This window comes from Scyliorhinus torazame, chromosome 18 (genome assembly GCF_047496885.1).
Source record: "Scyliorhinus torazame isolate Kashiwa2021f chromosome 18, sScyTor2.1, whole genome shotgun sequence".
NCBI lineage: Eukaryota > Metazoa > Chordata > Chondrichthyes > Carcharhiniformes > Scyliorhinidae > Scyliorhinus > Scyliorhinus torazame.
The window spans coordinates 48,514,353-48,537,496 of record NC_092724.1 but is presented as its reverse complement, the minus strand read 5'-3'; the positions used below and the strand labels follow the sequence as shown (position 1 = coordinate 48,537,496).

Here is a 23,144-nt window from a genome sequence, read left to right as displayed (position 1 = left end):
TGTTAATATCTGGCCGCCTGTGCTATGTAGGTTATTCGCATGGAGCACAATGTACCCCTGTCTAACTCGGAATGGGCGAGTCAATTTTCTCCAGCGTTTACTTTCTAACTCAACTCTAATCTGTCTGTTCTCCAGCTGTAAACTGCAACCCTTTCCTCTCCCGTCACCCCCTTCCCCTCCACCCCACATCCCTCGCACCTATTGTAGAATTGAAATTTGCTGCTTCTGGACCAGGCAGGTACAATGACCTCTTATGAGTTCAGAGTGCTTGCCAATGCCATCCTCCTTGAGCTAAGACTGGGGCTTTCATTGGTGGCAGAACTGTAAGGTACATGTTGACCAAGCCACCAACTCTCTTTTGCTGTGCCTCTTGGTCAATAAAGGCAGCTTCGATTTGACCAGTCAGTGGGGACGTGTCTTCAACATTTCTTACTTGGAGAATTAAGTATGTTGATTGTCTATTTTGTGTCATCGGCTGCAATTCAAATGGAAATTCAGTTATGCTCGTATAGCATGAAGTGATTAGGAAATCGCCATTTCTCATCTGTTCTATTTGCCCATTATCAAGGCTGTTGTTTCAATGACAGAGGAGCAAGTGGCATTGTTCTGTGCGCTGGTATGATCCAAATATCTCAGAACGCACTGTTTCTTATGCAGCTTCATTTGTTGCTTATCAAGCATTCAACGCTAGAACTCTCCATTCTCCTTGGGGATTTAATTTAGTCATTAATATTAATGGAGGTTCAGAGGCTAAAAGCACTCCCAACAATGCACTGGACTTCAAAAGAGCATGAAGGGCGCTGGTTTAATCCTTGTGTCAGCTAATTTCAATCAGTGGATTTGAGTTGATAGTCAGTTGGCTGAGTATTGCCAGTAGAGGCAAGGGAAGGAGAGGGTGCAGGGAGGGGAGGGGCGTGGAAACTGGAGAACCCAGGGAAGAATAAAATAGAACAGGGCAGTAAAAAATGTCAGTGACATTTGAAGTAGTGACAGTGTGTTCTACCTCAAAGAGCTGAGAGGATCCATCTTGTTTTCTATATACAGAAGCTTACCTTATGACATGATATAATACAATTGAACTGTTCCATACATAGGAGGTTTGGATCGTATTTCACGTTAGGGACATGGATTTGAACCCAGACCAGACCAAGATGAAAGTCTCCTTTTGTCTCTGGCACCAGATTCACAAGGACAATTGGTGCAGTGAATGCAAAATATCACACTTATGCAATCGGAAGGCTTATCTGAGGCTACAGCTTGATTGCATTTGGGTTGGGGGGGGGGGGGGGGGGGGGGGTGATTTACTCTGTATTTTACTGTGCCGGCCCTGACCTTGATCTGGTTGAAGTGCTTAACTGGAAGGAAAGTAGAAAAATATCCCAATCTCTAGCATAAAATTTCTGATTCAGTGATTTGCAAAGGAATGTCACTCAAATATCGTTCGGCTGTTGGCCAATTAGGTGAAATCTTCCTCCCAATCATCAGCCCATTACTTATACAGTGCTAACTCATAATCGAAGAAGTAACAATCGATGATGTCCTTAAACCAATTCTGATCTGCCTGACAGAGCTCCATTATCATATATTCAATATTAGATACTAAAATTTCACTTAAGGCTTGACTGCTCTGCATCTTTCTGCTGTGCTCCAAGGGGCCGGTATCAACTTGAGGCATTTTTTTGGAAACAATTTCTACTTCCTCATGTTTAAATAATTTTTTTGTAGTTTTTTTGTTGAACCTTCTGGGTCCTTTTTTTAAAAGATTTTCTCTTCTCCTTTTCTGATTCACTTTGAAATTCCGCTCCAATAATTCATGGAACTGTACCCTAACGTGATCAGCATGTTCAGAAGGGCTAAATAGGAATTATGTTTCTTTACAAAACAAACACGGGCAGCACGGTAGCATTGTGGTTAGCATAATTGCTTCACAGCTCCAGGGTCCCAGGTTCGATTTCGGCTTGGGTCACTGTCTGTGCGGAGTCTGCACATCCTCCCCGTGTGTGCGTGGGTTTCCTCCGGGTGCTCCGGTTTCCTCCCACAGTCCAAAGATGTGCAGGTTAGGTGGATTGGGCATGATAAATTGCCCTTAGTTTCCAAAATTGCCCTTAGTGTTGGGTGGGGTTACTGGGTTATGGGGATAGGGTGGAGGTGTCGACCTTGGGTGGGGTGCTCTTTCCAAGAGCCGGTGCAGACTCGATGGGCCGAATGGCCTCCTTCTGCACTGTAAATTCTAAGGGCAGCACGGTAGCATTGTGGATAGCACAATTGCTTCACAGCTCCAGAGTCCCAGGTTCGATTCCTGCTTGGGTCACTGTCTGTGCGGAGTCTGCACATCCTCCCCGTGTGTGCGTGGGTTTCCTCCGGGTGCTCCGGTTTCCTCCCACAGTCCAAAGATGTGCAGGTTAGGTGGATTGGCCATGCTACATTGCCCTTAGTGTCCAAAATTGCCCTTAGTGTTGGGTGGGGTTACTGGGTTATGGGGATAGGGTGGGGGTGTTGATCTTGGGTAGGGTGCTCTTTCCAAGAGCTGTGCAGACTCGATGGACCAAATGGCCTCCTTCTGCACTGTAAATTCTATGATCTTCTATGATCTAAACATTACTTGAATTATGAAATGGTCAGAACTCCCAGAGTGAATTGGAGTAACTGCTTTGTAACATTGCTGGCTTTCAGTTATCCATCTTTTGAGGCGATGAAATATCTTGAGAAACAAGTTAAATAGAGCCCCTCAGACAAAGGTTTTGTACATTCAGCGTTTGTCTCCCATTATTTAATCCTGCATTTTCTGGCTGAATTGAAATGTTAAAAACATTTCATAGGTTTATTTTATCTTTTTGTTGTTTAACAGTCGAACCATCATAGCCAAGGTAACAAAAGAAAGAAACTATAATTGACTCGGTGATTATAGTATTGTACAAGTGTGGGCGAAGGGAAGAATGAGCCAGGGGGCACAGTGGCTAGCACTACTGCATCACAGTGTCAGGGACCCGGATTCAATTCAGGCCTTGGGTGACTGTCTGTGTGGCGTTTGGTCCATCGAGGCTGCACAGACTCTCTGAAAGAGCACCCTACCTAGGCCCACTCCCTGGCCTATCCTCATAACCCCATCTAACCTACACAGCTTTGGACACTAAGGGTCAATTTACCATGGCCAATCCACCTAACCTGCACTTCCTTGGACAGTGGGAGGAAACCGGAGCACCCGGGATGGGAAGATCCCTCCAGCAGGAAGGGCGGGAAAATCCTGCTCCTAGAGTCTGTGTCCAGCAAGTCCAGCTGCCCCAGTTCTCTGTCATGGTGTGAAAACTGGCCCTTGAGCTTTTATGGGTCCAACCTGGGCCGCTGACCCCATGGCAACCAAATCACATGGACCTGTCTCAGGGCTGAGTTCAGGATGATTACCATCCCCCTCTTTTGGACAACACTCTTTACTTCAAATCAAAGGAAACATATTGAAACATGATCATTCTATAATGTAACAACATTACAACAGTGACAACACTTCAAACATTCTTCATTGGTTATAACGCACCTTGGAACATCCAGTGGCTGTAGGAGATACTATGTGAAGCACCTTTTCTTCCTTTTTCAAAGTTGGAGACTGGGAAAGTGGGGAGCGGTGAGAGTGGGGGGGGTGGGACGGTGGGAATGTGGGGTGAGAAGAGTGTAATGCAATTAACTAATTTGGCATCATGTTCTGCAGTATTTTGTCAGTATTATCATGTCAATGGCCCTAATTGCTACACCTACAATTGGGAGGGCACGAGCAGGCCAAAAACAATAGGCAGAGGCTAAAGCTGTGCGACGAACCTCTGTCTAACGGGGAATCAGGTTGCGAGCTGAATAGAGTCTTAATAGCTGGAATGTGGATGAGATCAGTAAGTCATTCCCCTGACTCCAAACCACCACCAACAATTTTGTGCTATCAGCAAATATCGTACAGTGAAATAATCAATACAATCAAAACACAATTGGGTGAGGAGGGTAGAAAAAGCCTTGAAGGTTGTCTCTCATTATAAATCGTTATACCGCATTGCCAAGCAACCAGGACTGGTGTGTTATGATATGAGATGTTAGAAAACTGCTGATATCCTTGGCTGCAGCTTACGGTCTCAAACACCCGAAAACTCAATATGCCACCCAATCCCTCAGCATTTATCCGACAGCATTAAAAAAAAACATTTGACACTGCCTGCTGAAATGTACTTTGAGCCTCGCAGTGTGAGCCAAAGTCCCACCATTTACGGCAGCCTCAAATGGTGAAAATTAACTCTCGCTCAAAGTGTTCAAAATCTTTCAACTGTGCGCTCGGGGAGGAGACAATTATTGTGACAGGAGGAATGTGCTGCTCGCCCATGTGTTCCCCCCCAGGTTCCGCAGCTTGAGATGGAGTTCTGCAAAACGCACAGTAAATCCCTCTTGCAGATGAGTGAATGGCTGGTTCAAAATCAACAGAAAGACACGCGTCGCTGGAGGTACATTTCCAACCTATTATTAGTGGATTACAAACATCAGTATCATGTGTAAAGGGTAAAGTCAGTGTTAAATCCTACACCGCAACTGATTAGAATGGAGATGGAAAGCATTGTCTAACAACACCTGCCGATTTTCCTCTCACCTAAAACATCATAAGCCTGTCCACAAAATACCACCTGGACAATGGAGCCAACTCTGTGATTGTTTCTCTCCCCCGCCCATGTATTGATTGAAATGATTTTCAATTCATTTTGCTCCCTTCTCCTAAAGGCGTTGTTACATCCTGGGGTCCGAGCACTCCAGTGTTTCACACAAGCATTCATTTTTACGCAAGAGACAACATGCTAAGTGCCAGCAAGCTATTAAACCAATCCTAACCTCATCCTGTGGAAACTAGACCCGATTATACTACATGCTCGAGGCCAGTATCCACTGTCATTTTCTTCAAACTTCTATTAGATATACAGTATCTGTAGCAAAGGGTGGAGAGGTTTGCTTCCTCATCTACTCCTCCTGGTGCTTGGATGTGCGACCCTGGCGACCTACTGCTCCCCGGACCTGGAATAACTGATCGTGAAGTGCCGCCCATATTATCATCCACGTGAATTCACTTCAGCCATCATCACGGCGGTCTACATCCCACCCCAGGCAGAAGTGAGGTAGGGCTCGACGAACTGTACACAGTTATAAACAACTACGAAACAGAATATCCGGAGGCCTTGTTCATCGTGGCCGGAGACTTCAACAAGGCCAACCTCAAGAGTGCACTGCCAAAATTCCACCAGCACATCTCCTGTCCCACCAGGAGCGACAACACTCTTGACCACTGCTACTCAAAAATCAAGGGCGTCTACCGTTCCATCCCCAGACCGCACTTTGGGAAATCAGACCATAAGACGGCGCTCCTTCTCCCAGCATACAAGCAGGTACTCAAGCGGGAGAATCCAGCTAAGAAGGTCGTGCAGAGCTGGTCGGAGGAAACAGAAGAGCTCTTACGTGACTGCTTAGAGACAGTGGATGGTCCATATTTAAGAACTCAGCGACCAACTTAAATGAGTATGCCACCACTGTCACAGACTTTACCAGCAAATGTGTGGACGACTGCTTGCCAAAGAAAGCAGTACGTACGTACCCCAACCGGAAAACATGGCTCAAACGCGGTCTGAGGCGTTAATGTCAGACGACCCTGACCTATACAAGAAATCCAGGTACGACCTCCGCAAAGCCATCCGAGATGCCAAGTGAGAATATCAAACCAAGCTAGAGTCACAGTCAGCCTCTCGGCGGTTGTGGCAAGGACTAAACAACATAGCGCAGTATCTCTGGCAGCAACGCACCCCTCCCCGATGAACTCAATGCATTCTATGCTCGGTTCGAGCAGGAAACCAACAATCCACTGTCGAGAGCCCCAGCAGCCCATAACTCACCCATACCCACCATCACAGCTTCCAAAATCAGATCGGCCTTCCTGGAAGTGAACCCTCAGAAAGCGACGGGCCCGGACGGGAACCCTGGTCGTGCACTCAGAGCCTGCATGGACCAGCTGGCAGAGGTGTTTGCGGACATCTTTAACCTGTCCCTACTCCACTCCGAGGTCCCAACCTGCTTCAAGAAGACCACCATCCGGTGCCAAAGAAGAACCAGGCAACGTGCCTCAATGACTACACTCCGATGGCCTTGACCTCAGTCGTAATGAAGTGATTCGAGAGTTTGGTCATGAAGCGCATCACCTCCATACTCCCAGAACGCCTTGATCCACTGCAATTCGCATACCAGCGCAACCGGTCCACAGCAGACGCCATTTCCCTGGCCCTACACTCATCCCTAGAGCATCTCGACAACAAGGACTCCTACATCAGACTCCTATTTATTGACTACAGCTCCGCCTTCAACACCATAATCCCAGCCAAGCTCATATCAAAGCTCCAAAACCTAGGACTTGGCTCCCCACTCTGCAACTGGATCCTCGATTTTCTGACCAACAGACCACAATCAGTAAGAATGAACAACAACACCTCCTCCACAATAGTCCTCAACACCGGCGCCCCGCAAGGCTGCGTACTTAGCCCCCTACTCTACTCCCTGTACACACACGACTGCATGGCAAAATTTAGTTCCAACTCCATCTACAAGTTTGCTGACGATACGACCATACTGGGCCGAATCTCAAATAACAACGAGTCCGAATACAGGAGGGAGATAGAGAACCTAGTGGAGTGGTGCAGCGACAACAATCTCTCCCTCAATGCCAGCAAAACTAAAGAGCTGGTCATTGACTTCAGGAAGCAAAGTACTGTACACACCTCTGTCAGCATCAACGTGGCCGAGGTGGAGATGGTTAGCAGCTTCAAATTTGGAGGGGCGCACATCTCCAAAAATCTGTCCTGGTCCACCCAGGTCGTCGCTACCACCAAGAAAGCACAACAGCGCCTATACTTCCTCAGGAAACTAAGGAAATTCGGCATGTCCATATTAACTCTTACCAACTTTTACAGATGCACCATGGAAAGCATCCTATCTGGCTGCATCACAGCCTGGTATGGCAACTGCTCGACCCAGGACCTCAAGAAACTTCAGAGAGTCGTGAACACAGCCCAGTCCATCACACGAACCTGCCTCCCATCCATTGACTCCATCTACACCTCCCGCTGCCTGGGGAAAGCGGGCAGTATAATCAAAGACCCCTCCCACCCGGCTTACTCACTCTTCCAACTTCTTCCATCGGGCAGGAGATACAGAAGTCTTAGAACATGCACGAATAGACTCCAAAACAGCTTCTTCCCCCGTGTTACCAGACTCCTAAATGACCCTCTTATGGACTGACCTCATTAAAACTACACCCTGTATGCTTCATCCGATGCCGGTGCTTATGTAGTTACATTGTATACCTTGTATTGCCCTATTATGTATTTTCTTTTATTCCCTTTTCTTCCCATGTACTTAATGATCTGTTGAGCTGCTCGCAGAAAAATACTTTTCACTGCACCTCGGTACACGTGACAATAAACAAAGCCAATCCAATCCAATACCCCATTCATCATGCCATCTTAAACTTGTGAGAATTATTTTGCTGTTTTATTTATTTAAATGTTTGTGAAGCCATATTTGAAACTAAAAACAGAAAACGCTGGATAAATTCAGCAGGTCTGGCAGCATCTAGGAGAGAGAAACACGGTTACCGTTTCGAGTCCATTGGCCCTTCCACCGAACTGAAAAGGAATAGAAATGTGATGAATTATATACTTGGGGGAGAAGGGGGTGGCACAGAATGGGAAGTCAGTGATAGGTTGGAACTGAGGTGAGATTGGCAAAGATGTCATGGACATGTGACAAAGGAGGTGTTAATGGTGCCCTGTGGAGTGTTAATAGTGGCAAAGGTAGGATGGCAGAATGTGTTAATAGGATAACAGAGTTCAGTGGGAGCGTAACTGAACAACAAGGGACAGTGGCCATGTGGGGGAGGGGTGGGTAGTGTTGGGAAAAGCCAGGGAATTATTTGAAACCAGCTGGCTTCATTTAAAACATGAACACTGTTGACTTGCAACTGCTTCCCTGCACCCACTTTAGTGAAATATGTACAGTACACAAAATGGGCAAGAAATTCTGCAAACTGTACCCAAGATGTCTTAAGAGTTGGCTGCTTCAAATTCGCAAATTACCTGGCTATATTGGTGGCAAGGTAACTGCTAATGGACAAACCATTTTGAGGAACTAGAATCAGCAGTGCACACAATTTAAACTGAAAGGGCTTGTATGCTGACTAGCTAGGCTGAGGTATGTACGTATGTGCTTCTCTGTATTGAATGAATTGCTATTGATAGAACACAGCAGATGGAATATAATGTGGAAAATGTGAGCTTATCCACTTTAGTAGGAGGAACAGATGCGCAGAGTATTTCTTAACTGATAAGAGATTTGACAGTGTAGATGTACAAAAGGACCTGGGTGTCCTCTTCAACAAGTCACTGAAGGCTAACATGCACCAGGCATTTCAGAAGGCTAATGGTATGTTGGCCTTTATCACAAGAGGGGTTGAGCACAGGAATAGCAAAGTCTTGCTTCAAATAAATGGACCTCGGTTAGATTGTACCTGGAGTACTGTTTGTAGTTTTGGTCCCCTTACCGGAGGATGGATGTTATTGTCATCGAGGGAGGCATCAAGGTTCAGCAGACTTGTTCCCAGGGTGGTGGGACTGTCTTAATAATAATAATAACCTTTTATTGGCACAAGTATGAAGTTACTGTGAAAAGCCCCTAGTCGCTACATTCCAGCGCCTGTTCGGGTAAGATGGTACGGGAATTGAACCTCCGCTGGTGGCCTTGTTCTTTATCGCAAACCAGCTGTCTAGCTCACTGAGCTAATTCTGCCCATAATGAGGAGAGATTGGGGAAACTGGGCCTCTATTCTCTAGAGTTTCAAAGAACCTCATTGAAGGTGATCTCATTGAAACGTACACTATATTTAAAAGAATAAATAGAGTAGATGTATCCCCTGGTTGGGAGGCTGGAATCAGGGGAAACAACTTCATAAAATGAGGGAAAGCCACTTAGGACTGAGATGAGGACAAATGTTTTTACTCAGAGGGTTGTGAACCTTTGGAATTCTCAACCTAGAGGGATGGGGAAACTCAGTCATTGAGTATAGTTAAAGTCGAGATGAACAGATTTCTAAACGCCAATGATGTAAAGGGATATGGAGATAGTGTGGGAACAAAAAGCATTGAACTGGATGATCAGCCATGATCACATTGAAAGGCAGGGCATATTCAAAGGGCTGAATGGCCTACTCCTGCTCCTATGTTCCGATGTCTAAGCTCATTTTCTGCTAAAACTCTCATTCGTCCTTCGTTGCCTCTTCCAATGCACGCCTCATCAGTTTCCCATACTCTATCCTCTGTAAACTTGAGGTCATCTAAAGCTCTATCATAACTCACACCAAATTCCATTCACCTACAACCCAACAAGCAATATTTTGATCTTTAAGTTCCCACCCTTGTTTGCAAAACCCTCTATGTCCCCTCTTCAACTTTGCAATTCTCTCCATCGTCACAATCCTCCGAGATATCATATTCCTCTAATTCTGGCCTCTCAAGGACTCCGATTTTAGTTGCTTTACCATTGGGATCTACGCCTTCAGTTGGTGAGGCCTTAAGTCCTGGACCTCACTCCTCAAATCTCTCTGCCTCTCTACCTTGTGTTCCTCCTTAGCGCTCCTTAAAAACAAAGTCTTTGACCAGGCTTCTTGACATCTGATCCAAAGACCAGAATTTTCCGGTAGTTCGCACCAGCGGGATCTCGAATTGAAAGTCTAATGATGACCATAAAACCATCATCAATTATCCTAAAAAAAAAACATCCGGTTCACTAATGTCCTCTAGAGACGGAAATCTGCCATTCTTACCTGGTCTGGCCCACATGTGACTCCAGGGGCGTGATTCTCCGATATCGGCGCGATGTCTGCCGACCGGCGCCAAAAACGGCGCGAATCAGTCCGGCATCGCGCCGCCCCAATGGTGCGGAAGTCTCCGCATCGTGAGGGGCCGAGCCCTCACCTTGAGGGGCTAGGCCCACGCCGGACTGATTTCCGCCCCGCCAGCTGGCGGGAAAGGCCTTTGGTGCCCCGCCAGATGGCGCGGAAATGACTTTGCCGGGCGGCGCATGCGCGGGAGCATCAGTGGCCGCTCACGGCATCCCCGCGCATGCGCAGTGGAGGGGGTCTCTTCCGCCTCCGCTATGGTGGAGACCATGGCGAAGGCGGAAGGAAAAGAGTGCCTCCACGGCACAGGCCCGCCCGCGGATCGGTGGACACCGATCGCGGGCCAGGCCACCGTGGGGGCACCCCCCAGGGCCAGATCACCCCGCGCCCCCTCCAGGACCCCGGAGACCACCCGCGCCGCCGTGTCCCACCGTCCCAAAGGTGGTTCAATCCACGCTGGCTGGCGTGGGTTGACAGCGGCGGGACCTCGGCCCATCGCGGACTGGAGAGTCGCCGGGGGATTACCCGCCGACCGACGCGGCGCGATTCCCACCCCCGCCGAATCTCCAGTGGCGGAGAATTCGCGACATGGCGGGGGCGGGATTCACGCCGGCCCCCGGCGATTCTCCAACCCGGTGGGGGGTCGGAGAATCGCGCCCCTGATCCACAACAATGTGATTGGACTCTTAAATTCCCTCTGAAATGGCCCAGCAAGCCACTCAGTTCAAGGGCAATTAGGGATGAGCAACAAATGCTGACCCCGCCAGCAATGCCCACATCCTACAAAAGCATTAAAAGAAAAGTGATGGATAGATCCACCATTATCTAATAGAGTGGCCAAGCAGGTTCGAGGGGCTGAATGGCCTACTCCTGCTCCTATTTCCTAGGCCGGAATTCTCCCTCCGTTCGCTGGTGGTGGGATTCTCTGGTCCTGCCGACAGCGCACCCCTACCTGGCGGAGCAGGGTGATTTCCATGGGAACTCCCATTGACAGCAGCGGGAGCAGGAAATCCCGCCACCAGCGTAAGGCTCGCCGCCTCCCGCTGCCGTGAAACATGCGACTGGGGGCTGCAGAATCCCACCCCTAGTTTCCGATGCCTCGTCAAGGTTGAGCTCAGTTGTTGTTAACCTCTGTAGTCGCATGGCATTCCCTGCCCAGATTAGGCCTGAATAATGGCTACCAGACTGAAAAAGAGAAGGATGCAAAGCTCTTGTCAAATGGTATCCCAGTAGCACGACGTTCACTAATCAGAGGACACACCTTGAAGATAATTGGCAAAAGAACCAGAGCGGGAGATGAGGAGAATGTTTGTTTTAAGCAATTGTTTTGATCTGGAATGTACTGATTGAGTATGTGGTGGAAGCTGGCTCAATTATAACTTTGCAACAGAATTGGATGTATACTTGAAAAGTAAACATTTTCATGGCTATGGGAAGAGAACAGGGGAGTGCAACTAATTGGGTAGCTCTCTCAAAAAGCTGGCTCAGACATGAAGGGCCGCCTTCTGTGCTGTAAGATTCTGTGAGTCAGTAAGGAATCAATGCTTTCTCCCAAGGAATGCAGAAAAAAGAGATTGGCAAGAAAAGGGGCCCATATTCACCCTCATGAATTTGATACAATTTGAAAATGAAGAAGCAATTCAGGCATGGATATAAGAGGGATTTTAAGTGTTGATACAATGCCATGGATAACCGGATCTGTCAACACTGGTCAAAACACTAGAAATGTGATTTTCATAATTTAAACATCTACCACAGCGCCTGTCTCGCAAAAACACCAGAAATGTGTTAAATTGACAAGCTAATGGAACGATCCTCGTGATTAAAAGTTAATGCTGGTGTCTAAGCACAGTGTATGCTCAGACCAGATAATAATGCAGGAAGATGGAAGATCGTAATCTTGCCCATGACTCTCCTGCTGAATGTAAGGGAAACGGTAGGATGATTAAATACTGGACTGAGATATCTCCTGATGGTCGGAGTCTTATATTCATGCATTGTGTTCATATGATGTTACTTCTATCAGATTGAAGAATAAAATAGTTGCACGTTCTAAATACACTGACACATCATATTCAGTAAAAGGAAGGGATGTTGCAACTCTATCTCATGCTTATACTGATTATTTTCAGTGACAATAAAGGTCTTTAAGTTACTGCACACACATGAAATGATGTTACAGCAAAACGTTAAGCTTAAAGCCACTTAATTCAAGGTTGGAAGCCTTTATAATTTATTTTCTTGCTGGCCTACACAGCAAACTAGGTGGTTAGCAGTGACTGATCATTACCTTGAAATCATTGTTGGCTGCCTGCTACAGACTGACCAGGTGATAGCGTGGGAGCGCTCTCGTTTTTCATTCAGAATCGTGCAGGTTCAAGTCCATTTCCAGTGACTTGAGTGCGAAATGCAGGCTTGTTCTTCATTGCAATACTGAAAAAGGACTCATTTCAAAGAAGAGTGGGAGAGTTCTCCCTGGATTCCTGGTCAATATCTATCACTAAAATAAGTTGCCTGGTCATTGTCACATTGCGTGCTTGTGCTACCATGTCGTTTGTAAGTTGGATGCTGCAATTCACTCCAAAAGCTGAGAGGCTTTGGGACATTCTGAAGTGATGAACTGCGCAGACTTTTACCAGATACAGGAGAATATCTGCAATCCTTCCATGTTTTGCAGTCCCATACTGTCCTTCCGCGATAATACAATTGGCACCGCCTCAGAGAGTTTTGAGGTCAAGAATGGGGTTATTAACATCCAGGGAGCTGAGGGGTAAGGTGAACACTGTTTTATTACCATCACAGAAAATCTGCCTATGGCAGCGAATATATTTACAGAGTACAGTCTCTTTGGGAGAAACAACCTGCCGGTCCCCATTCAGGCCGGCCTTTATACGGAGCTCTTTTGAGCCCCAGCTGGGCGGGCCTCCACCCAGTAATGGGGAAGCTTGTATTCCACAAGTCCCATGGGGAGTTCAATTAGGGTATCCCCATGGGTCTCATGTGGGTTATTACAGGGGTGAAACAGGACAGTGCCCTAGCCCCTTCTCTGTTTTGTATCTTTTACTATGTTCAGCTGTCTTATGCTTTCCCTGCTGAGGTGGGAGAAGACAGTTGGGAAACTCCTCAACCTATCAAGACTGAAAACCAGGACAAAAGTGCGACATAGTCCTGATCAAAGATCTTCTGTATGTCGATGGTGTTGCACTGGTTGCCCAGACAGACGACCGTTTCCAAAGGTTTGAGCATCGTCTGTCACACCAACGTCATGTTTCCTCTCACCATGAATGTGAAGAAAACTTAAATAGGCTGTTGTGTCTTCTCCGCCTGTGATCAGATCAGTTCAAGCAACACATTACTGAAAGCAGTCAAAAGATTCTGTGACTTTGGCGCTATGGAGACAGATAACCCGGGCACAATTCCCCACCCCGCCGCACCAGTTTTCTATTGCAGGGCTCCCCTGCCGGCAGCGGGATTCTCCATGCTGCCAGCTGGCCAATGGGGTTTCCCATTGTGGGCAGCCCCACGCCGTCAGAAATCCCCAGGCGTGGGTGTGCTGCCGGCGCAACGGAGAATCCCCACAGTGGAGAATCCAGCCCACATTGTTTCATGACAAAGGCCTCAATGGAAAGACAGCCACCATCTGTGGTCGAGCTTGGAAAAATGACAGACTGACTCACAAGACCAAGATGTTATTCTATAAGCGCAATGTTACACACCTATGCCTATCAGGAAAAAACACTCCATAATTTCCATCTTCAGTGTCCACAATACATCCTCAGGGTTTTAAATTGGCTGTGCCAGCATTTGTGGCCCTAACTGCCCTTTAACTGAGTGACTTCCTATGCCATTTCAAGAGGACATTTAATAGTCAATCATATTGCTGTGGATCTGGAACCACATGTAGGCAAGACCAGGTGAGGGCATTAGATTTCCTTCCCTCAAGAACATTAGTGACCCAGATGATTGTTTTTAAGAAAAGCATAAGAATGGGCAGCATGGTGGCACAGTGGGTAGCACTGCTGCCTCACGGCGCCGAGGTCCCAGATTCGATCCCGGCTCTGGGTCACTGTCTGTGTGGAGTTTGCACATTCTCCCAGTGTTTGCGTGGGTTTCATCCCCTCAACCCAAAGATGTACAGGGTAGGTGGATTGGTAACGCTAAATTGCCCCTTAAATGGAAAATATGAATTGGGTACTCTAAATTTATGAAAAAAAAAGAAGAGCATAAGAACATAGGAACTAGGAGCAGGAGTAGGCAATTCAGTCCCTCGAGCCTGCTCCACCATGCAACACGATCGTGGCTGATCTCATCTTAGCCTCAACTCAATTTTCCTGCCCGTTCTCCATTACCACGGTCGCACAATGGTTAGCACTGTTGCTTCACAGCACGAGGATCCCAGGTTCAATTCCCGGCTTGGGTCACTGTCTGTGTGGAGTTTGCACATTCTCCTTGTGTCTGCGTGGGTTTCCTCCGGGTGCTCCACTTTCCCCCCACAAGTCCCAAAAGGTAATTAGGACATTCTGAATTCTCCCTCTGTGTTCCCGAACAGGCACCGGAATGTAGCGACTAGGGGCTTTTCACAGTAACCTCATTGCAGTGCTAATGTAAGCCTACTTGTGACAATAAAGATTATTATTATTACCTTTCAACCCATTACCAGTTAAAAAGCTGTCTATATCCTCCTTAAATTCACTCAATGACCCGGTATCCACCGCACTCTGGGGTAGTGAATTCCATAAATTTCCATGAAAATCAACAATGGTTTCATGGTCATTCAATCATTATCCAATGCCAAGATACCAGACGGGTGTCCAAAGTTCCCACTTAAGGATGCTGTCAAAAGAGACACAAAAGACTTCAACAATTACGTCAAGTAGGAAACTAGATGATGTCTGATGCAAATGGCGTCAACAACTGTGGGCAAGAATGCACCACCAGACATGTGTTTTCAGAAGCACGAAAGCAGATGTCAGCCATCCAAATGAAGCAGTGACCACCTCACACCACCAGCAAGGGACAATTTCAAGCCTGGTCCTTGTTGCAGGCTCTGCATCGCCAGAATGAACTTTTTCAGCTGTCCACAGGAGTGCAATGGATGATCTTCTCTGACCTCACCAAAGTTCTGAGGCTTCATTCCCAACATCCCTCACAGTGGAAGGATGCCAATCATTGTCGCCATCCTGAGTTTGCAGAGGCTGTTATATTTATCGTGGTTGTTCTTTCTCGCTGGAATTCCAATGCACTCTATTTTTTGTCTTTCCACCGTTCATCCTCTCAAGCTGTTGTTCCAGGCATCAGAACCAATCCAATTCTGTCTGAATCTAATCGGCCAGCGGACAATCAAGAAGGGAAGGAATCCCAGTCGATTCCTTTTCTGTCTTAGTCCATGAATGCTGAAGGCATTTTGGATCAAGTACTTTCTTAATTCAGGTGATCAGCCTGGATCCTAAACTGGGACTTTCCCCGGTCTCTATGAATGAGCCCCAAATGAAGAAATTACCAACAAGATTTCACTTTTTCTAACTTTTACTTTAACACAGATCAGAACCAACGCAAATTACCCAAGAATTAACAGGCAAATGATTCTTCAACTAAAAAAGTAAATTTCATTTTAAATAGTTGATGCAATAAATACATCTCTTACGTGCTCACAAGTATTTGTATCAATCCCAGCATAAATGTGGCCCTACGTAGCTACACAGTTCCACACAGGGTAGGTGTAGAATCCATCCAGCAGCCGCGATGCGCTGGAAAAGCAGCTCGCCGCAGCGCAGCGAGACCGTTGAAAGCCGGGACACCCGCTCCCGGGATTTACCCGGCTCACAAAGCCTCGTGAGATTCAACGCAATCTTGCAAGGACATTGCGTTGTGAATCCCGCCCACAATGGACGGGATCACATTTAGGCAAATCTGCATATTAGAGCGAGACAGCTAGTCTCACTCTAATGAACAGATTCCCAAGGTACTGGAGGCTTTGGGATTCAACCCCTTTGCCTCAGAGACTTCGGGTGAGCACAGTTTGGTACTGGTCCCCACAAACAGAGCACTTGTGGGGGTCTCCAAGAGGATCGGAAGAGGCCAGCTGCATGCCCTTTGGACAGGGTGATGGCCTGGCACTGCTGGTGTCACCTGGGTGCCAGACTGGCACTACCAAGGTGCCCAGGTGGCACTGCCAGCTGGCATGGGCACTACCAAGATGCAAAGCTGGCATTTTCTGCTTCCGCGCGATCGCCTGGAGTTGCCCTGGGTGTTGGGGGCGGCGGACTCTCCCATAGTGTGTTTGGTCTGGGGGAGGTCGGGGATGGCTTTGGGGGCCGCAGAGATCGGGACGCCATTTTTACATGGTTAGTGCAGGTATCAATTTTAGCTTTGTTACTCCTATGCTATGAAGAAAAAATATTAAATCAGCCAGAATTTCCATTCTATCGCGTAACACTTGGAAGTGTGGGTGTGTCGATCAGGGCTGTCTCAAAGGTAACTGATATTTGTCATGTAAAAATAGATAATTGAGTCTCATTTTCCTGACTAATGAATGAAATAGAGTCATTTGGATAAGGTACTGGAAAATGGCCAGTTTCTGTGGGACTAATTCTAGTACCAGCCAATATCTTCAACTATTTTGTAAAACAAACATGAGTTCTGTCTTTCTAGGTTCTATCCACCTATGCAAATTAAAAGCTGCAAAATGAAGGTGCTTTAAAGATGGAAGCATTTGAATGAACGGAGAGACCGGTAGCTGTCTTTTAGCTCTAGCTTTCTCGGGAAACACCGGACAACCCATAATTTCTGAGCAATACTTGGTCAAGAACCAAATATGTGGCAATTCCATGAAGGAAGGGACTGCGAAAGGAATGGACTGCGAAAGGAATACGCTCATAATTTCATAGGGATCACTCCAAAGGAGGAATGCCTCGTTTCCCATAGATGGACCTGTCTTGGGAGAGATTAAGGAGCAAGGTAAGAATTCAGACAAGTCTGGGTTGACAGCTGTCCAAAAAAAGTGGGCCGAATGGCCTTTCCTTGTCCTTGGAAATACTTTGTATGTATGTGAATTAAACTGAGACCCCCGTCTGTGTTTAGGTGGTGTGTAAACCTATAGAATAGTAATAAAAAGAGGGAGTAGATTTTATGAAAACCATTTGGAATTAGTTTGGTGCTTTGGAATCTCAGTCTGTTTAGGCTAAAAACATTATTTCTCCATTGCCAGTTTTTAGGCTGCAGTGATTGAATTTTTTAATTCCCTTCATGTGGAAAATAGTCTTTTCTCTCTTCTTGTTAACATAAGGAGCTTCAGTCAACCACAGATAAAGTGTGTGAAAACACTCTATCTCTAGATGCTGCGCAACAGAAACTGGGATTGTTTTTCACACAAAAAAGCACGTGGACAACAATCTAACAGGCTTAGTAGCACTTACATAAAAGTAATGGATGAATTTGCATTTATATAGAGACTTATCATTTCTTTAGGAAATCATAAACGTGCTTCACAACCAATGGATATTGTTTGCAATGCTGTCACTGTTGTCAAGCAAAAGCACCAATCACTCTGTACATTTAAATTCCATGGGCGTGGAATTCTCCTTTCTGGGGACTAAATCCCCACGCCGGCGGGAAAACCGGCACGAACCACTCTGGCGTCAACAGCCCCGAAAGTGCGGAATTCTCCGCACTTTCGGGGGCCAGGAGGGCGGCAGAGGGATTGACGCCGCTCCAACCAGCGCCGAAGGGACTGCGCGGGTTCGCGCATGCGCCGAAGGGCCGGCGTGATGACGTGCAAGCACGGAACCGCCGGTGTGGTTCCGCGCATGCCCAGGCCCACTGCCGTATTCTGGCGCATGCGCAGGGGGTTGTTTCCTCCGCGCCAGCCATGGCAGAACCCTACAGGGGACGGCGCGGAAGGATGGAGTGCCCCCACGGCACGTGCCCGCCCGCAGATCGGTGGGCCCCGATTGTGGGCCAGGCCACCGTGGGGACCGGTCCCCCCTAGGACCGCCCCAGCCGACTTACCTGCCAGGTCCCGCCGTGTGGGACCATGCCTAACCCATGCCGGCGGTACTGACCAAAAATGGACAGCTGCTCGGCCCATCGGGGCCCGGAGAATTGCCCGGGGGGGGCGCTGCCTACGGCCTCCGACCGGCATGGCGTGAACCCTGCACCCGCCCGAAAATTGGCTCCTGGAGAATACGGCAGCCGGCGGGGGGTCGGGTAATCCCGCTGCATTAATAGCAAATGAGTGAAAGACCAAATAATTTGTTTTTAATGATCATGGGTGGCACGGTAGCACAGTGGTTAGCACTGTTGCTTCCCAGTGCCAGGGTCCCAGGTTCGATTCCTGCTTGGGTGATTGTCTGTGTGGAGTCTGCATGTTCTCCCCGTGTCTGCGTTGGTTTCCTCCGGGTGCTCCGGTTTCCTCCCAGTCGAAAGACGTACTTGTTAGGCGAATTGGACATTCTGAATTCTCCCTCTGTATACCCGAACATGCGCCAGAGTGTGGCGACTAGGGGATTTTCACAGTGACTTCATTGCAGTGTTAATGTAAGCCTACTTGTGTCATGAATAAAGATTATTATTATTAGAAATGTTGGCCACAGAAGTGGGAGAATTCTCCGCTCTGTTTCGGGTAATGGGGTCTTTTGCACGATCTAAACAGGCAGATGGGGTCTCAGTTTAACGTCACACACAAACTGCGTTGAAGTACTCCCAGGGTCAAGTAAAGGCCATTCGGCCCAATCCTTTTTGGACAGCTGTCAACCAGACGCGGCTGAATTCTCACCTTGCTCCTTAGTCTCTCCAGGGGTAGGTCCAATTGCAAAGTGAATCCATTTATAATGTCTACATTAATGACCTTCCTGCTGCGATGGCAGAAATCAGTTGTTGAGTTTTATTTGATTTGAAACATGACAGTTCCTCAGAGTGTTTACACCCCAGGCGAGGCAAATAAATAACCCTTGGACTACTAGCAGACCCAGAGAAACTCTCATCTCCAAGGGCAAATTGGTTTTGCTTGCATTTAGCTTTTGCACCATGAAGCTGAAAGAAACATTAATTTTGCAGAAATTAACTTACATGCATTCCTGATGCAAGATATTTTAATAATAACACCAAACCACCAGAATGAAGGTTGGTAATGAAATTTTAAATTGATAATTTAAATACCCTACTTGTCCTTACCCAGTCATTCAATAATTATATTAATCTTTATTTTGCCTCCCTGCTCCCAGCTCCGTCCGTTTGAGAGAGGAAGTACCTTTAAAAAGAATTAGGAGCATAAGAGAAGGGAAGGGTATTCAATGATTATTCAACCCATCTATTCATGTCTCTTGTATGCCATCTATCACACCTTAGCAGCATTTTCTGTGTTTCCAATCCTTTTGTTTCCATTGCATAGCCTGGCAGACTATTCCAAACATTGGCTTAACCACCATGGAAGGTTACCGGTGCCAACCAGTCAAAGGACAACGATCTGAAGATTGAGGAGGTTGGTATTTTGGCACATTTTTGTAAATCAACACAATGAACGTACTTGTGCCCCAGTTGAAAAGAGCATCATGTAATTTAAGAAAATTTGGATGTAGTTTTTTTTTCATAATTGAGAAGCGTTAGTGAGTGGATAGTACCTCCGCTCAACATCGCCAAGGCTGCAAATAGTGGAAGACAAATCAAATCACAGAATATTGATTTGGCGACGGCAAGTTTCAGTTTTGAAAGTCTACAGATGGGAAGAGGAAGGAATGACTCCGTGAGGTTAGGAGTTCAACAGTTTACATGTCCTTGGGTAGGATAAATTAGGAGATGGTGTAATGACGCTGACTGAAACAAAGTGTGGAAGTCGAGAGGAGCGCGAGTAGATAATTGGTACATCTGGAAGGACAAAAGTGGCGAGAAGCACAGATGTTTCAATAAAACAAAAGAATAGAAAGGGCTGTGATGGAGCGAAAGTTGCCAGTTCGAGAATTATTCGATGCATGGATTGTGCACTGGTTCCACTGATTAACTATGAACATTTCCCACATTGCAGTCTGTTCTGAATTATGGCATCATCGTGACGAAATAAAAAGATAAACCTGGTATTCATTTATTTTGCAACATCTAAGTACACACTTTGAAGAGATTTCTTTTAAGTTTCTGTGGTGTAAATTTTTTCCGAATTGAGAGAGAGACTGGAGGGAAATAAACCTACAGGGCTTCAGGGATAGAGTGGGAGAAAGGGACTGACTGCATTGCTCTATAGACAGCCAGCATGGACTCAATGGGTTGAATGGCCTCCTTCTGTGCAGTAATGACTTTAAGATTATCTGAATTTAAGTTTACATAAAGGGCAGGATTTTCCGATTCCATTTTAGCCCCATTAGGACCTTATTTAAACAATCAGTTTTTTTTTACAAGGAGACAGTAAGTACTGCAGAGAAAAAGGGTGGGGTAGCTTTGACAGTTTGTTGGATGGATGTCCATGTTCACTGTTATAGCTGATAATGGTGACATGGTTCTGTTCAGCATGGATTATGGGCAACCCTTACAATTCTGTACCTTGGCTATGTTCCTGATGGTCCAGGTGAACATTGATAATCCGAAGACACAAGTTGAGAACGAGCAGGGAGTTTTCCCAAATTCCCTATTGCTTCCTTAACTCATATAACCAAAAACAGATTAAACTGATTATTCATCTCATTGCCCTTTGTGCAGAATTATTGGCAAATATTTGTGATGCTTTTCTACGTATCAATATCCACTGTCCTTCTAGAAAGAATCCACTCTGTGAATTACGCACCTTGAAACATTTTGACCTGATATAGCATTAGTATTTTGAATATATTATGGACGAGATTCTCTAGACTCCCTGCGGTGTGTTTCCCGGCAGTGGGAGGCAGCCTGCTGTTGGCTGGTGGTGGGATCTCTGGTCCCGCCTCTTGTCAATGGGATTTTTCATTGAATCCACCTCACACCACCGGGAAACCCACGGAGTGTGTGCACCGTCAACGGCACCAGAAGATCCCACCGTTGTGAACAGCAGAAGATCTCGTTCTTTAGAGATTATCATTCCAGAAATACCTACATTCACAGCTCACTGACCTACATTGCCTCTTGGTCAAGCAACATCTTAATTTTCAAATTTTAAGCCTCGTTTTCAAATTCCTCCTTGACCTCACCCCTCTCCAGCTCTGTAAACCCCTGCAGTCCCACAGCCCGCCCAGATCTGCACCCCTCCACATCCGATCGCTTGAACATCTCTGATTTTAATTGTTCCACCATTGGTGGCCATGCCGACAGCTGCCCAGGCCCCAAGCTCTGGAATTCCCTCATCGCTCCCTCTCTGTCTCTCTACCACCCTTTGATCCTTTAAGGCCCTGCTTAAAACTCACCTCTTTGTCTAAGCTTTTCATCATCTGACTGAATAGCCCCTTGTGTGGCTCAGTGTTATATTTTGTTGCAGCATGCTCCTGTGAAGCACCTTGGGACATCCTGTTGTGTTGAAAGGTACCATATAAGTTGTTGTTGTAGATTGGTCAAAACTGAAACTGGGGCAGCTTCAGCAGATTGTCGGAACAAACACGGAGATGCAGATAACATGCTGCTGCAATGAGTGGCAGAAACGTTCAAGCAATCAGGGACTGGCCATGTCAGGGCACTGAACGCCTTATCGTGAAATCAAAGCTCGAATCTCCCCGTCCAACGTATCAGAAAAGTCTCTGGTTTCATTGCTGGTCTATGCTTGGTTAACTGATCTCAGCCATGATACAGTAGGAACGTTACAAGTAGCCTCAGTATTTCTTTCAGATAGGGACACTAGTTGGAGCCATGGGCCACTCCAGCCAACGATGCAAACTCATACACCGCCCCACCCTCATACACAGCCAGCTCATATTACACACCCTCACAAAGCGGTAGGTCCAATCCAGAAAAAACACCTTCAGTTACCGCCCAACCTAGCAAATCATAGAATCATAGGGCGGGATTCTCTCAGCCCGGAGCTGGGCCGGAGAATCCCCGCGACCGGCGTGAATTGTGCCAAGCCGTCCCGGCACGCGATTCTCCGCAGAGCGTAGAATCGGCGCCATTAGCACCGGCGTGGTTGACGCAGCGCCGGTCGGGAGCTGCTCTACACGCCCCTCCCCCTCCCCCCCCCCCCCCCCCGCCCGCTGATTCTCAGCCCGGGATGGGTTAGGGTTCTTCTAAAAAAGCCAAGTCCCACCGGCGCCATCTACTTCTGCTCTGAGCCTGTGGGAACTCGGCATGGAAGGGCCGGGGGTGGCCTGTGGCGGCGGGGGGGTGGGGGGTGGGGGGGGGGGGTCCGACCCAGGAAGGGGCCTCCGATGTGACCTGGACCGTGATCGGGGCCCACCTATCGGTGGGCCGGCCTCTCTGGCTGGGGGCCTCCTTTCTTCCGCGCCGGCCCCTGTAGCTCTACGCCATGTTGCGTTGGGGCTGGCGCGTTGAAGGGAGCCACTGCGCATGCGCGCGTTGGCGCCGGCGGCACTGCACATGCGCGGATCACGCGGTGCCCAGTTGACGCTGGGATCAGCAGCTGGATCAGCGTGAACCGCTCCAGTGCTGTAGGGGCCAGAATTGCTGATCCTGAGGCCGTGTTGACGCCGTCGAGAAATGCGATGGCGTTTCCGACGGCATCAACACTTAGCCTCAGGATCACTGAATACCGCCCATAGAATCCCTAGAGTGCAGAAGGAGGCCATTCTGCCCATCGAGTCTGCACCGTCCCTCTGAAAAAGCACCCCACCTGGGTCCACTCCCCCAACCTATCCCCGTATCTCCACATAACCTTTGGACACAAAGGGACAATTTAGCATGGCAAATCCACCTAACCTGCACATCTTTGGACTGTGGGAGGAAACCGGAGCACCCGGAGGAAACCCACTCAGACACGGGCAGAATGTGCAAACTCCACACAGATAGTCACCCGAGGTGGGAATCGAATCCGGATCCCTGGCGCTGTGTGTCAACAATGCTAACCACTGTGCCACCCCATTACAAAAAAAGGTACTCAGAGGAATATTGGCATGACCAATTTTGGGAATACCCTGGTAAAATCCTTTTTTTCCTAAGGCAGGTCGGTTCCCGATTGCCACATGGTGATCTCTCTTGGAAAGAGTGTGCTTCAGGATTTTGGGGAAGTGAGTGAAGAGATGATGCCAGGCATGGCTGTGTTGCCCTGTACAGTCAAACAGCTTAATGACGC

The 23,144-nt window shown here is 47.5% G+C and overlaps 1 protein-coding gene and 1 long non-coding RNA gene across 2 annotated transcripts in view; one reads left to right on the top strand and one right to left on the bottom strand.

The window, feature by feature from the left end:
* The window catches only part of LOC140394808 (uncharacterized), a 157,212-nt gene extending 137,830 nt beyond the window's left edge, over positions 1-19,382 (top strand). The window contains exon 3 of the long non-coding RNA XR_011936013.1: positions 19,341-19,382. This is a non-coding gene — a long non-coding RNA (uncharacterized lncRNA). The remainder of the gene's footprint in view (positions 1-19,340) is intronic.
* Positions 1-23,144, bottom strand: part of sema6bb (sema domain, transmembrane domain (TM), and cytoplasmic domain, (semaphorin) 6Bb) — an 809,283-nt gene that overhangs the window by 771,589 nt on the left and 14,550 nt on the right. The window lies entirely within an intron of this gene.